The sequence below is a fragment of the Lactuca serriola genome, chromosome 6 (assembly GCF_051521515.1).
Source record: "Lactuca serriola cultivar US96UC23 chromosome 6, Lser_US96UC23_V15, whole genome shotgun sequence".
Classification (NCBI taxonomy): domain Eukaryota; kingdom Viridiplantae; phylum Streptophyta; class Magnoliopsida; order Asterales; family Asteraceae; genus Lactuca; species Lactuca serriola.
In genome coordinates, this window is record NC_136413.1 from 183,390,685 (window position 1) to 183,408,347 (window position 17,663).

Here is a 17,663-nt window from a genome sequence, read left to right on the forward strand (position 1 = left end):
GTGAACGAGAAAAAAATGAGTTCAACCAGATCGGTAGCAAACCCAACCACTTGACCTAATGAAACAATCTTGCTCGAAGTGGTGGTACCACCCATACCACCACCAACCCACTATCCATATAACATGACTTCGGTTATTCTTAGGTTTACCTTTAAATTAACATAATAATTAGTGAAAAAAATATATAATTTCTTGTTGTTTGTGACAACACCCTATTATTATTATTATTATTATTATTATTATTATTATTATTATTATTAGCTACTACTATAAGTTTTCTATTTAATAAGGTTTATAAATTTAAAATATTTATTACATAATTTTTAAAATATAAATATTTGAATCATTATAAAAGATATATCCAAAGAATATACGAGTATAATACTTATTAATATAAACCATAACAAATGATTCCAAATAGATTAAATACAAAAAACAACAAGTTATGCTTCTGACTTGGTCACCTAAGTTTGAAGATTACCAATAGAATGTTGGAACTAAAAAAATGTTTGACTTAAGGTAATTCAAATAATTATCATTCAGTATCTTCACAATCGTGGGCACTATCAAATTATTGGCATGTTATTTATTGAAAACTAATTTGAATATTATTTAGAAAGTATAACATACGTTACGTATGTATAGTTGAAGAATTCATTTAATTATGATTTTGTTATTTAATAGAACAGTTGTTAGAGGTATCTAGATGTAATAATTTTGAAACTTAATTCTTAATTTCTTATTTAATGCTATTTCTTCTAAGATATGTTATTTCTATCATTTTCATTGGGTTCTTATTGTCATTTTGATGCGTATAAGTAGGGGTGAGCATTTGGACCGGTGGACCGGACCGGACCGGTGAACCGGACCGGACCGGACCGTTTTTTTGGACCCCCGGGCCGGTTCTCGGTTCTAAGATTTCTCGCCGGTCCGGTCCGGTTTTTTTCCCGGTCCGGTCCGGTTTTTACCGGGTTTAGAACCGGTTGGACATGATTAAGATTTTTGTGACGTTTTTTAAACACACATAACTCATTCGTTTTAAGTCGGATTGACATGCGGTTTTTTCCAACATTTAGTTTACAGTTTGTAGATGAATTTAGACTATAATTTTGTTTATTTTGGTATTATATTTACCATGTTACAAGCCTTCAAAGTAGAGCTATCAAAGCTGAAAAAATTCAGCTTTTCAGTAACATTTTGTAAGCTGTGACGTTTGTTAAACACCCATAACTCATTCGTTTTAAGTCGGATTGACCTCTGATTTTTTCCAACATTTAGTTTACAGTTTGTAGATGAATTTAGACTATAATTTTGTTTATTTTGGTATTATATTCACTGAGTTACAATCCTTCAAAGTAGAGCTATCAAAGCTGAAAAAATTCAGCTTTTTAGCAAGATTTTATAATCTGTGATGTTTTTTAAACACCCATAACTCATTCGTTTTAAGTCGAATTGACCTACGTTTTTTTTCCAACATTTAGTTTACAATTTGTAGATGAATTTAGACTATAATTTTGTTTATTTTGGTATTATATTCATTAAGTTACAATCCTTCAATGTAGAGCTATCAAAGCTGAAATATTTCATCTTTTTAGTATTATTTTATACTATAATTCCTAGTCCGCGTTTAGCACTTGTGGTAGAGTTGTAAGTGAGTATTAAACTAATTTATCGACATTGATAGTTGAAGCTTTGTTATGCACCCAATATTGGGTGATAAAGTTTACAAATCCGATAGTTGACAATGTTGATGATATAGCTTTGGGTAAAAAAATTACAATTTTTATTCTTTTTTTATACAATTATTATTTTTTATTAAATACTAACAGCATTTTCATGTGTGTTTATGTAGAGATTGCACAAGCTTTAAATATGTTACATATGAATGACAATGATATGGGGAAGAGGCCAATGAAAGATTAGATTATGAGTTTATGAAATTTGTTAGTTTGATTGATTTTAAAGTTTAAACTATGATTTTTGTTGTTACGGTAATACTTTTGTATGTTTGTCTTAAAATTGTTTAACTTTTGTTGGTGAACTTGATTTATATGTTAGTTGCTTTTATTTGGAAAATTAATTTTTGGAAATTGCAAGTTATAATATTATACATCAATGTAGATTAGTTAGGCGTGAAACGGAAACATATTAATTTTGCAAGTTATAATATTATACATCAATGTAGATTACTTATTATACTCTAAGCAATTAAAATTGTACCGGTCCAAACGGGTCCAAAAACCGGAAAACCCGGACCTGGACACGGACACGGACACGACTCATCCGGTCCGGTCCATGGTCCACAAAATTCTCCATAACCGGTCCGGTCCAAGAGCCGGTCCAGTCCGGTTCGGTCCGGGCCGGTCCAAATGCTCACCCCTACGTATAAGTAAGATAATTTTAAAACGGCCCATTGTACGTAAAATATGAGAAATCATGTGGTCTTAATTGTGTTTGGTTCATGTATTTTGAGTTGTAAACATTATTTTTATCCACAATACTTGCAAATTTTTTGATATAATAATGTTGTAGTTGACCTTTAGGAGATACCCACCCACTAAAGATATGAAGATAAAGAACACAAGTGTTACTTATTTGATAAATTGATCGGTGTTCATAGCTTCTTGGACTACTTTTGCCTCATTTGTTCATACCTCGCTTTCATTGAAAACCGACCACATAGTCAAACCACAAACCACTACAAAGTCAAACCACTAAGTTTATGTTTTCTTTACACTTGGAACAAAAGTAAACACAAGCCATTTTTGTATAAGTAAATAAGTTTAGCAACCCTTTTTAGGGTAATCCTACACGTGTTCTCCACCTTAGTTAATCCACATTTAAAAAATACTAAATGTATCTTGATTCGGTTGCATAAGAAAAGACATATTACATAAAAACTAATGTACTTTGTTTATTTTTACCGTTAACTATTATTGTTATTTTGGTTGATCGGAAGCTATCATCTTTTAAAAGAAATTTCCACAATGTTTATGTGATATTCGGTTTAGAAGGTTAAAATGATTTAGATAACTACTTTTTTCATTAAAGCCATTAAATCTGAATGATAAATTTTACTGGGTAGCTATTAGGTTTGGCATGATGCACGTGTTTATGTTGTGGTATGTTGGGCCGCCTGCAACTTAACATATAATATGTCAACATACATATAAAACAGATACACAAACAATCCAAAATCACATGCAACAAACTAACTAGTTTACTTGTCTAACAACATGCCACAACATAAACACATCCTATCCTACAGAGGATACATACTACAATATAAAGTATAGTGAGAATTTACATAAGCTAAACAACAACCTCAACAACAGAACAATTAACACAAGTCACCAATGTCAAACCGAAACTAGTCCTTGGTAAATTACTCAATTATACCAAAGTATGACTAAAAGTCAAATTGGTTAAAAAGTAAATGGTCAACGGTCAACCATTGCTGACCACCGCACCGTGATCAAACCCATTGATTGCATCGTGGTCATAAAAGGACAAAACAACCGAGTATTTTCACTAACAGGCGCACATCTGAAAATCCAGAAACCGCACCGCGTCCCTTGAACAATCACGTCGCGACTGCCCTATTCCAACAACTTCAAGATGACTTAATTCGTTAAGTCCAAACTTCCAACATAACACCCGTTTTCCAGATTGTATCGTTGTAGGGCATAAAGGAGTCAAAAGCATGGCTTTTAGGAAAAATCATGTGTCACAACGTGACCATAGGATGGTCACGACGTGACGAGTCAAAATGAGAACGCGTACCCAGAAGAATGTCACGACATGACATGAGTATGGTCATGGCTTGGAAAGGGTTGTGGCCTAATCGCATGATCTTTTAGGGTTTTCCTTCATGTTTAAACCCCCAATCTCGGATTTAGGGTTTCATTTTGTAACGCCCGTAGATCAGGGCTAGTCAATTTAGAGACGATAGGCGTCAAAAAGTGAATTTTTGATGAAAGATTATTTAGAATGAATAATATTAACTAAGTTGTAGTATATGTTACAAGGATTCCGTACATATAAAGAACGCCGAAATCCGAGTTATAACGAAGAAGTTATGACCTGTCGAAGTTCCGCGACAGAACCGGCACGACACAGCGCGACGTAAAAAGTGAATTTATGTTAAAGTGATATTTAGCCTTAACAATCTAAATGAAAGTCGTATAATACGTCAAACCATGAGCGTGCATAAAAAGAACGCCCAAATCTGACTTCGTATGAAGAAGTTATGATTTTTCGAAGTTTCGACTTAGCGGTATGCAGCCCGAATACTCGATTTGAGACCGAGCGGTTTTTAGCCGAAGCAATCTAAACGAGAGTCGAAGATCTCGTTGTTGGTATCGAAGCGATAAAAAGTTAGGCGAGAACGGACGTCAAACGAAGAAGTTATGGATTTATAACGAAGTTTTTCTATCCCAGCCTATTAAAAATAAATAATAAAAATAAATTTAAAATTAGCCGACGAAGTCTAAACGAAAGTTGTAGAGCGTAGTCTCACCTACGCGTGGATATAAATAACGTCGAAAACAGAGTTCGTATGAAGAAGATATGAATTTCCGAAGTTTATTAAATAATTAATATTTAAATTTAATTATAAAACCCGGTATTATCCGAAGGGGGAGTCACCGGGCATATCCGCAGTACGCCTAGCGTACTGCTGTACGCCCCGCGTACAGCGAAGCATGACGACCTTCGCACTCGAGTTCTTCGGATGACGAACGCAATGACGATTTCGGACCAGTACGCCCCGCGTACTCCGAGGCTCCAGCCTCCTTTAAATAGGATGCGAGGGTTCCGGGCTTATTTGCTCATTTCTCCTCGTTTTTGTGCCGAAGCTCTGCGTGTAAACCCCCGAAGCCATCCCGACACCCCGGATATCATATCCAAGTTAAGAAGGAAGTTTTACGCTCCTGAGATCCCGTGAAGTGCGATTCCCGAGCCGAAGCTCTGCCCGCGAGAAGTTCGGCTTTTGTGGAGATCTTCCAGATCTACCGAAGAATAATACTTCTGCAAGTCGTAGTGCTGTCCGATCATCTTCTGATCAAGTGAGTGTATACTACCTTTCATAAACACGATAATAATACAAGTATGGTTTGAGTGTATTAAGTATATTGTGGTTTTTACGTGTGAGTGTGTAGTTATTTTCTTCTAACACATAAATATGAAGTATTTGTTATAAAATACGTGCTATGTGTTTATATATTGTTGTTTATTTGAGATGAGTATGGAATGAATGTTTTATATAGTTTTTAAATGAGTTAAACTGTATATGTATTTTATATCTACAAATATGTTGGGTAGAACATGGGTAGATGAGATAGTTGGTATGTGATAAAATGATGAGGTATGAAAGATGATTAAGAATGATATTGGTAGATGCACCAATTAAATAATGTCATGAAACTAGCAGATGCGCTTGAGAATAATATCGGTAGATGCACCAAGTAGTGAATGTCGTGATCTTGACAGATGCGCCTAAAAGAGAATGTCATAAACCTGGCAGTCGCGCCTCATAGTGTATGACGTAATCCTGGAAGAGGCGCTTAAAGGATAATGTTGGCAGATGCGCCTTATGTAGCATTGGAAGTTTGTGCTAATTCCTTAGGTCAATCCTTAGGAATGAATGAATGACGGGTAGTTGAATTCCTAGGGTAAAATCCTAAGAAAGATAATAGGGATGAGTAATTGAGTTGATTGTTTGATGGTTGAATATAATAATTATATTATTGTGGGTTGAAAACCCTATATGCTCACCAGGCTCCCAAGCCTGACCCACTCAGTTTTATTCATATTACAGGAAGTGGCGCGAGGGCATAAGATGGACGAACCATCAAGTTGTTTTGTTTACAAGTCTGTATATGTATATATTTGTTGAATGACTTGTAATGTTATCGTTTATGCTTATTGGTCTGTATCGGAACATGACACCCCGAGTTTTGATTATATAATGAAAATACATTTCTTTTATGAAATGCTTTGGTAAACATTGTTTTATCATGTTTTGTTTTTGGGAACAAATTCCGCAACTCTTTCAAATCAAAAGGATTTACTCTGAAATTATTTTAAAAGCATAAATGAAAATCGGTCTTTTTTGGACGAGATTTTGGGGATGTCACAGTTGGTATCAGAGCATTAGTTTAAGCGAACTAGGAATTTGTAGGATTTCTAGACTTAAACTTAGAATGCTAAGTGGAATTTTGAGATGTGTGTCTGTTATGTTTTAGACACGAGCACTAGTTTATTTTAGGAAAGTTGCCTAAAATGCTTTATGTGCTAAATGTTATATGTTGCCATATATGATATTATTTGTTCGGATCTATGGTCTGTTGCCGACCGGATCTAGAAACCTTATGTGTGTAGGATTCTAAGCGTACGTCTACGATATTAGAACTAGCATGTAAACGTTTCGGAGTGATAAGGATGATTTGAATATCTATCGTGAATGAGGATCTAATTTCACCTTATTCGGTGTATAGATAAAAAATGGTGAGAACAAGAAGTGGAGTTGGAAATGCTGATGAAAACAGGAATCGACCACCAGTGATTGAGCAAATACCTGTCGTAGCAGCAGCACCTGAGCCGATAACAATGGATGGTGTACAATTGATGATTCAAACGATGTTGGATCGTCAAATAGAGGAGACCAGTCGGTTGCTTCAACAGAATCGTGAAGAACTGTCAATTCAAGTGGAAGAGCCTGAATTAAATGAAGGGCACTCGGAAGGAGGAAACTTCAGTGGATCTGTTGGTCAAGCCAACCCACCGATAGTTAGGCAAAACAACCGGAATGGAAGGAATGATGGAATGGGATGCAAGTATAAGGATTTTCTGACTTGCAAACCATCGACCTTCACTGGAAAGGAGGATCCGATCGGAGTTATGGATTGGATAACGGAAATGGAGCTAGCCTTCATGACGTGTGGTTGCAGAGGCAAGTTGCATACCACTTTCGCAGTACGTCAGTTCAGGGGTGGGGTTGTTCGTTGGTGGAACACTTTGGGGAAGATCCTAAGTCCTAATGAGCCACTGCAACTGACCTGGGCAGAATTCTTGGTGCAATTCAAGCGTAAGTACGTCAGAATTCTTAGGCGGTCTAGTGAATTACGTTGCTAGCATGGAATTATAACACCTGAACCACTCATTTTTATGCATCACAGGTAGTGGAACCAAGACTGTTGTAGTCTAGTTAAGATGCTGAGTGGAATAAAAAGACGTGCCTCTAATAAGTAGTTTCAGGACCTTTTATATTTTAACCTGTAATGTATGTTCGAATATGAACGAATGACATCCTCAAAGGTTTTAATAAAATAACTTTTGTTATCTTAAAAATGTTTTATTTAACCGGGAATTTCCACATCTCAATTTATAAAGCGTAAAAAAATGTTTTAAATGGTTCTGAAAAATGGGGGATGTCACAGTTGGTATCAGAGCATTAGTTTAAGCAAACTTGGAATTTTGCTAGATTTCTAGACTTAAACATAGAATCTAAGTATGATCGGTGAGGTGTGCGATATAATGCTTCAAGATAAATGCCTTAGTTGCTTTAGTCATTGTTGGGTCAAAATATGGTTTATACTTTGCTTTTCTAGGCAAATGTATTTTTCTGTAATATTTGTGGAGTTTACGGTCATGTTTACGGTTGAGTTTACGGTCGTAAACACCTTACGACCATAAACCCATTTATGGCCCATGTTATCCGGCACATGTTCTCCAAGTATAAATATAGGTGTTAGGGTGAGGAGTAGTGATTGATGAACACGAAGAGAGTTTACGGCCAGAGAGAGAGAAGAACTATTGTGTGTTAGTGTGTGAATCTCTTGTATCCAGATCATCATTCTATTCATTAATACATTGAGATTCATCATCTTCTTCTTCTCCTTCTCTTCTATTTGATCTGACATCATCCGTTTGATTGGGATTCCGCATCATCAAACGGATCTGATTGATACACAGGCAAATTAGGGACTTACAATTGGTATCAGAGCCAAGTTGTATCAATCAATTTTGTCAGATTTGGGGCATTATTTGATCTTATTTTTAAAATATTCTTGCGCTTTTGGATAGATCTCTGAAAAATAAGGGGGGTTTGCTCTTCGTGTTTTTCATAAAAAAAGGTTTTTGATCGAGTTTTGGAGCAAAAAAGGGCAAAAATCACTGTTTTTGGTCGTAACCTGCGAGGGGGTGGCGGCCAGCAGCTAGGGTTTACGAGGAGTTCACGGCCCGAGGTTTGCGGCTCGGAGTTTGCGGCCTCGGCTCGGAGTATACGGCTCGGTCTCGCCCGTTTCCGACTTCTGAGTTCTCGGCCTCGCACCTCGGCCTCGCAAGCGCAGCCTCGCTTCGCACATATTAAAAAAAATCAAAAGCAGATTTGGAGGTGCCGGGTTTTGAACCCGCGACTTCCTACTCATCAATTCAGCGCCTTATCCAACTCAGCTACCTGATCACTTGTTACATTCCTTCGAAAATTATACTATAACCCGTCTTTTTCGCAGCAAGTTTTCATATTTTGACACTTTTAACCCAAAATTCAATTTTTTTTTTTAAATTTTAAATTCCTTTTTCATCCAAAATTTTTAAAAAAATTATATAAACAAAAATAAATAAATAAATAAAAATAATAATAATAAATAATTAAAAAAAAATTTATTTTTGACTTTTATTTTTTGACTTTTTATTTAAAATTTTGACTTTGACTTCCAAGTTTGATCTTTGATTTTAAACTTTGACTTTTTCGTTTAACTTTTAAACTTTCAAATTTAGCTTTTCGATTTGACTTTTCAAGTTTGACTTTTGAGTTTAATTTTTGAAATTTGACTTTTAAGTTTGACTTTTTAAATTTGACTTTTTAAATTTGACTTTTCAAGTTTGACTTTTGACTTTTACTTTTTAAATTTGACTTTTAAGGTTGACTTTTGAGGTTTATAATCAAAGGGTTTGACTTTTAAGTTTTATTTTAGCTTCTAGTTTTGCTTTTAATTGATTTTAAGGTCTACGAGGGAGTTGAAACATGAAAGAGAGTCGTCAAGATATGTTAAGACAAAATTTCAACATTTTCGATTATATCCCTGGAGAAACCCTCGAAACTCAGTTGCAGCGATATACTACACTTATTACCGAGATGAATATAGCTGAGATCTTCTTGTCTAAATCTGAGATAAACAAAAAGCTATTGAATTCACTTCCAAAATCGTGGGATATGGACGTGGCTATCATCAAGAAGACAAAAGATCTCAATCGTCGTAGTCTTGCTGATGTAATTGAAGAACTTGATGCTTTGAAGTGTGGAAATACAATGAGTTCTGAAAACATCTCGGTCAAGGAAGTTTCAGGTTCTCAATCATGTGAAGTTTCATGTACACTATCTAGTGAAGATACGACTAAATTTCTTCGGGAACAAATTGATTTATTAAAAAGAGAAGTTGAGGACCTGAGATATGAAGGATATCAACTCAGGAAACGACAGAAACCCCTGAACGCTGAATTAGAAGCAAAAACCAAGGACTTTAGGAAGCTTCAGGAAGAGTATAGCAACAAGTGTGAAAATTATGACTATATTAAGAGACAACTTGCTGCTGTAACTAAAGAACTTGACGCTTTGAAAATTAAGTGTGGAAAAACAGACGTTAGTTTTAAAAATTATACTGCGTCAAGTCAGACAGTCGAGTCCTTATTTGAAACCCAATTAAAATTTAAAGATAATCAAAACAAGGGTCTAGGGTATGATAGTGTTCCTCCACCTTTCAATCATAACTACACATCCATCCCTATGACACATGAAGAAATTGACAGGGAGGCATATCTTCGATATGGAAAACGAGCTGGATTTGTGTCAGGAGGAGTTATTAATATTGAAGATACTAATGATGCTATTTCTTATGCAGGCAAAGTAACAGAGGATGAGAACAAGGAGAGTTCTTCTGAACAAACAAACGACCCATTGAACTCTAAATTTGTTGCTTCTAATCAACCTGCCGTTGGTAAATACAGGCCACCATTTCAAGCTAAACAGAGTGCCTGTTGCAACTGTGCGTGTGGGAAAAGCAAGAGACAATGCAAGGATACGCCACCAGGGGCAGGAATAAATAACTTCACAGTGAAGAAAAAGACTTGTTTTCACTGTGGAACACCTGGACACATTGCTAGAAATTTTCCTAATCACGCATATGTTCCCTACTGCGCACAAGGATGGCAGAACGTGCCAAGAGGGAGATTTTTCAAAAGAAACCCCTCAAGGTCACGTTCAGATAACGCCGACTGGAATGCCATGAAGGCCAAGAATCAAACCCACAAGACAAAGAATGTGAATCCCAATGGCAAGAAGGAAATGCCTGCCAAGAAGCCAAATCCAAGAGATGCTCCAGTGAAACAAAGACCGGCTAAGTCAAAGTCATCTCGAAGATCGGCTTCAAGTTCCAAAGCAAGTGCCGAGGAACCCATCGGATCGAACAAGAAATGGGTTAAACCCAAATATAGATGGGTACTAAAGGTGAAAACTCCAAAATCTCCTAATGCTTCTAACGTTTCTACATCTTCTGTTTGTGATAAGCAGGATATGTCATGGGAGAGAATACCCTGCATTGATGACAAAGGTCGACCTGGTTTCAAAATGGACTGGGTTCCAAAGACCAACTGATCTCACTCTGTGTCGGAGCAGCTATGGAGGCATATCATCAGACTTCGGTTTGTTGGTAGTAGCTGTTCCAGGCACATGATAGAAGGCATCTCTCAATTGTACAACACTCAGAACATTGTTTGGTAGAATGTGTCCTTTTGCGGGAAAGGAAGAAAGGAAGAGATCACAAATGGGGTTAGTTCTTAATGACATGAATAATTTTTGGATCTGTTCTGAGATTATGCGTGCTGTTCTCAGACCTTCTGAATGTAGATTCAATCGGTGAATTACGGTTTTCATTTTCTTCTCTATACTCCTGAGTTTTTCTTAAGCTGATTCGCTTTAAAGACTAATTTTTGTTTTAGGATAGTTTAAATTTGCGCATTTACTTTCGTTTCTCTTATATGCACAAATTTAGGGGGAGAAATAAAAACAAAACAAAAATTAGAAAAGTTAAAAAAAAAAACTTTAGAAAATCAGAAAATCAAAAAATAAATAATATGTTGGTTATGAAATGTGTTTGAGGGAGATGTTTTGGGAAGTGATATTATCAAGTGATAACAGGCAACCTAAGTCTGCGTAACGTACCCAAAGTTGAAGGGTCTATGCTCTGGTTTGATGCGTCGGTAGGCACGAAAGATTCTAAATGGACTTGACTAGGCAGAGTTGAACTTAGGAAATTTATAGACTTGACAAATCTTGACCTAGTTAGATACGTTTAGCCCGACAATACGACGCTCGAATAGGTTGAGCAGGGAGATATATATGGGAATCTACTCGTCACATAAATTGAACCCGTACTTGGAACTGTGGTTTAACTCTTTCTCGATGTGCGGATTCTGTCCTTAATTCTGGTTGGATGGGGCGACTGGTAAATTCCGATAAATTAGGTCTGTAGAATATCATTTTCTTTCTTTCCGTCTGTTAGTCATATGTTGTCTCCTTTGCGTGACTTCCAATCCGACCTGGTACACAACATATGCAACTCTATTTCTCTGCATGTTATATATGTGAAATACTTCTTATCTGTTAGCCATATGCTGTCTCCTTTGCGTGACTTCTAATCCGACCTGGTACACAACATATGCAACCTTCTACTTCTCAACCCCTCTGAATTAAAATTGAACACTCAAAGATTGTCTATAGATTTCGCTGCTCAATTTAGGTGGACAACAATATCCTTGGTCGTCGTCAGCTGAATGGTCCTTAAGATATAATATCTAAGAAATGAGGATCATATATAATATCTAGGAACTTAAGTTCACCTTGTCTTGTAACAAATAGTATGTCCTAAATTTGTCACAATTTTTCGTGTTTAAGTGGACAACAATATCGACGATCGACCAGACAAAGACGTGAAGATAGAAGATACCGACAAGTGGATAAAGGTTGTCTAAAAACTTTGATCCCAAATCACTCTTAAAGTTAGATATCATTTTTATTTTTGTTAAATTTGTCATAGTTTCTTCTAATTTAAATATTAGGGGAGAATTAAAAATAAAAAAAAATCAGAAAAATTCAAAAATCAAAGAAAAATAAGAAAAATTAAAAATCCAAAAATAGTGTTATTTCTGTTTTATTTCTTGTTCAGAAAAATCAAAAATCCAAAAATATTTTTGTTTCTGTTTTCATTTGTGTGCTAAGTTTTCTTTTAGTTTTGTTTTGTTTTGAAAAGTGATTTCAGGTATAGATAAGACTCATGGAGTTTGTGTTGAAGATTTCTAAGCCAAGGCTTCGTCCGTGAGCATCGAAGAATTCTCATTCGAAGGAGCAAGAAATGAAGATTATTCTTTCAAATTCAATCTTTAAACCCCAGAAGCAAGGTGAAGCTGAAATTGAAGATTATGTGACAGATTGCATTGAAGCCTCCTCAGTCAGTCTGCTGCTATCTATGAACCTGCTGAAGTGATCCAGAAGATTTGTTCTCTCTGAATATTCTCAAGCTGAAAGCGCTATCTTTCAAGAATCAGTATGTCAAGAAGCCTCCTCACCCAATGTGCGTTCAGAGTCAAATCTTGAAGAAAATCTCAAGTGATCAAGATGAAGTGATTCATCGAAGATTCATCAAGTACATCTTGAAGTTGTGAAGTCATTGAAGATAAACACTGAAGCCAATCTCCAACTGAAGATTAACAAGAAAAGCCAGCTACTTTTTAGGGGGAGCTTGTTGGGTCAATTAAGAAAAGAAAGCTATAAACCAAGGGGGAGATTGTTGGGTCAAAATATGGTTTATACTTTGCTTTTCTAAGCAAAATTTATTTTTCTGTAATATTTGTGGAGTTTACGGTCGTAAACACCTTACGGCCATAAACCCATTTACGGCCCATGTTATCCGGCCCATGTTCTCCAAGTATAAATATAGGTGTTAGGGTGAGGAGTAGTGATTGATGAACACGAAGAGAGTTTACTGCCAGAGAGAGAGAAGAACTATTGTGTGTTAGTGTGTGTGAATCTCTTGTATCGTGATCATCATTCTATTCATTAATACATTGAGATTCATCATCTTCTTCTTCTCCTTCTCTTCTATTTGATCTGACATCATCCGTTTGATTGGGATTCCGCACCATCAAACGGATCTGATTGATACACAGGCAAATTAGGGACTTACAGTCATCATCATTTAATGGAAAGGAAGATCCAGTGCGAGTGATATATTGGATCTCATAAATAGAGCTATATTTCATCACATGTGGTCTCACAAGAAAGATTGAAACCACCTACGATGTGAGAGAATTTAAAGGTGCAATGATCCGCTAGTGGAACATTGTGGGTATGATGTTAAGCCTTAACAAGCCATTGCAGCTGACATGGGAAGAGTTCTTGATCCACTTCAAGAGGAAGTTTTGTTTAGCTGAAGATATGCTGGAATTGGAGAATCAACTCCTAACACTAAAGAAAGGAAGCATGGCGGTTGATGAGTACACCGATGCTTTCACTGATAAAATAGATTTTGACTGCGTGTGGTACCTGATGATCTGTCCAAGATTGATGGGTACTCCAAGGGATTGCCATGGGAGTATTCCGTGCCGGTTAAGCAGGCAACAACTTTTGAAGCAGCTATCCGAGCTGTAAAATCAGTAGAGAGTATGATCAAGACAAGGATTCCTGATAGAGCTGAATTCAGTGAAAAGAGTAAAGCTGAGGGAAGTAACAACAACAACATCAAAAAGAAGAAGTTTTCGAAGTCAAGCAACAAGCCTGGGAGCAGCCAAGAAGGAAAGTGGTGCGACGAGTGTAAGAAGAAGCATTTCAACGACTTTGTCATCTGCTTCAAGTGCAAGAAGCCATGACATATTTCTACAAACTACACAGTAAAAGGAAAAAAATGTTTCAATTGTGGGGAGGAAGGGCACATGAAGGCGGTGTGCCCAAAACTTGAGAAACCAATCCCAAAAATCATGCCACCAAAGCCCACGGGTGGAAGCTACCAAATGACCCTCAATGAAGCAAAGGAAGAAACTAATGTTGCTTTAGGTACATTCTTAGTTATATCAGATGAATTTGGTAGGAAACTTAGATTATCACCATTTAGACTAAGTACCCCTATATTAGTAGAAGTAACTGGTGGTAGGAATGTATATGTTAGTAATAGGTTAGATACCTTAACCATTGACTTGAATGGAAACACATTTATTTGAGAGCTTTTAACTTTTGAGTTGAGTGAGTTAGACGTAATTCTCGACATGGATTGGTTGGGTGAAATCCTTGCGGAGATCTTATGTGTAAGGAAGATGGTACCAATCCCGTTGAAAGAGAGCCATTCATCGTATACGGGGATAGAAGTAGAGTGATGTCTGTAATCATCACAACGATGAAAGCAGAGGATACCAGGATGTATGGAATTTTTAGAATACATAATAGACGCGAAGAAGGAGAAGAGGGCAATGACTGATATACCTATAGTGTGAGATTTTCCTGAGGTATTTCTGAATGAATTACCAGGATTACCACGAGAAAGGTAGGTAGAATTCAGGATTGACTTATTGCCAGGCACGACACCGAATGCGAAAGCACTGTATCTCTTAGCATCTATGGAGATGAAGGAGTTAATGACACAAATCCAAGAATTATTGGACAAAGGTTTTATAAGACATATTTCATCACCCTGGGGAGCTCCAGTATTGTTCGTAAAGAAGAATGACAGTACTATGAGAATGTTATCGACTACAAAGAGCCAAACGAAGTCATGATCAAGAATAGGTACCCCTTACCTAGGATAGACGACTTGGTTGCCACGACGTGGCGACTGAGGATCACCCCAATTGTTTTAGCAGTTTGTGATCACAACGTGGCCATAGGGAGGCCAGGACGTGGAAACTTATTGATGATAATTATTGGAATTGACTTTGACTTTTGGCATGATTTGAATTTTGTTCAAATTTCTATTTTTAGAATGTAGACTTAGGGTTTACCTTGTATGGTTTATTAGGAGGTGCTTAGCACCCATTCGTTAGATGTGAGGGCTGTTAGATGTGGACTTTGTCGTCAAGGCGAGTCTTCTCATTATACTATGTAGGATGCTAGTTGTTTTTGTGACTCTTGATGGGTTTTATGCATAAGAAACAATCCTATGTGCTCATACAAACCCTAATGCTTGGATCTAGGTTTCTCTATTGTACATGCTTTGAATCCAAGACTAATAAACTTAGATCTAACATATTATAAACTGAATTAGGGTTTAGATAATTACCTTTGATTGTTATATAGCAATAACAATCAATTCCTTGCTTGGATTGGCCTTAGAAAGCTTAGTGCCTCAAGTGTTGCACCTCTAATGGAGTCACAAACACCTTATGCAACTTGGATGAAGAGGAGAAGAAAGGAGGCTGCCCAAAAATGACTAGAAACCCTAGAGAATCAGTTCTACACGTTTTTGGGGCCTAAGGGGTCCTTTATATACTTGTGTGGGCTGCTAGGGTTTCAGTCAAAACCCTAATGGACAGCTTAAACTGTAAGCAACCCATGGAACCTTCTGGATAAGGCCATGGACGAAAATATGATGGGTTTCCATCATAATTTCGTTCACCTCTTATTCCCTTAGCATTCCTTAGCCCAATAACTCAATTATCCAATAATTGCAGTCCAGTCCCCTAAATTTAATTAATCTCTTTTAGCCACAAAATTAATTATCAATTAATTCTTGACTAATATTAATTAAACAATATGATTTCTCCTTTAATATATTACTCTCATAATATATTAATAAATCATATTTAAACCTCTCTCTCCTTAATTCATCCTATATATTGCTATGGTGAAGGCAACCCAAAAGGACCATGCTCATAATCGGGTCAAGTACATACCAAAATAGTTATGGACTTAGACACTAATCCAACAGTCTCCCACTTGGATAAGTCTAATAACTATTTTCCGTATTACTTCAGAACCTGATCAGCAATCGTAGCTTTCAAAAGCCGCTGTCAACTCTGATCTTATCAGATAGCGTGTCCTCTAGATAAGGGATTATTTATTCCTCCATTCTCAAGATATCGTATAGACAAAAGACATGAATTTCAATCATTCTCTCTATACTGTTTCCCGACTTCCAATTTATGACGACTGACAACAGACTACAATTAAACACATCAACTTAGTCCCGGCTTGGCCAAGCGCTTAGGTGTCATCACTAAATCATCGAGAGGCCCACAGATATCGCTTTTATCCCACTTTGGATAAAAGGAATGGATAAACTTCGACTCAAATGCTCGCTTGAATTTACTGATCGAATCACACACAATAATAAGTTTTATAACACCAAGTTACTGGTGCGTTTACTTATTATCAATGTGCAACCGACCAACAAATAACAACTCACACGTCTCGGTTTCAAGAATATACAATATTATCGTCTCACTAATCACTCGTGATAAAACCATGATGTGATCCAAGTGAGCGTGGGTTTAGTCCAATACTCTAATCTTATCAAAGCACTCATGAACTCTGCAGCAAACTTGTGCTATGTCTAAACCTTTCAGACAATCTACAGACTCTTCATGACAGTCTTCCTTCATACTTACTTCCAACGTATGAACGACTGTGGATGTTTGAATAACCTAGTTATTCTGGAAGTCAAAACATGCAAACTGAAACATAATAATAATACTTAATCCTATATGGCCTCAAACTTGTGAGAGTAAATAAAACACTTCTATTTAACCACCATATTGATTACTTATTATTATCGTTTACTGTTTCAGAAAATCAACTTATTACTCAAATTACAACAATAGCTGTCCCATGCATAAAGCATGCACACTATGTTTCCTATGGTCCTTACTTTGTGAAATAGATCAATTGAAAAACCTTTTCAATGATGCTTATTTCACAATTCCCAATCCTTATCATTAGTGTAAGAACACAAGGTTCTTGCCACTATTAGAATATGCTAGATTCTAACATTTCACGCAACGATCCTTTCGCAAAGTCATAGCACAAAAGTCACCAAGACTTGGCCAATGAAATTACAAAGTACTCTATCGCAAATTGTTACAAGACAATTCTATAGACGTGAAGTCTCACATTCAAAGTACATTCCTTTGAACATCCTTCTTGCATAAAAGTTTCTAATCTAGACATAGATTCTTAATATGCAAACATTTCCACATTTGCCATATGACAACTCATTCTTAATAGAATCTTATCTATTCATAATAATGTCGATATGGTCCATTCAATACCATACTTCCAACTACTCACAAGCGACCAATCCTCAGTGAACTTTGGATCGTCCTTTGATAGTTGTTTAATTATTTTTAGTCAAAACCAATTCTAGTCCTTTTTCCCTCTTAATGCGCTAGACATTTGGAAAATTTTAGAATGGTAAAATATTATAGCATTTGCAATCGATCCTATACCCGAAGCGTATGGGACACGATGCATAATGTCTTACATAAAGATATGATACTTTACCAATCTTTTGCCATAATATTTTATGTGTCATGTTCTCACAATTCGAACTATGAAGAGGGATGCCGTAATCATAATCGAATTTTTTTAAGAACACACAATGTATCCTTTGACTGAAAATATT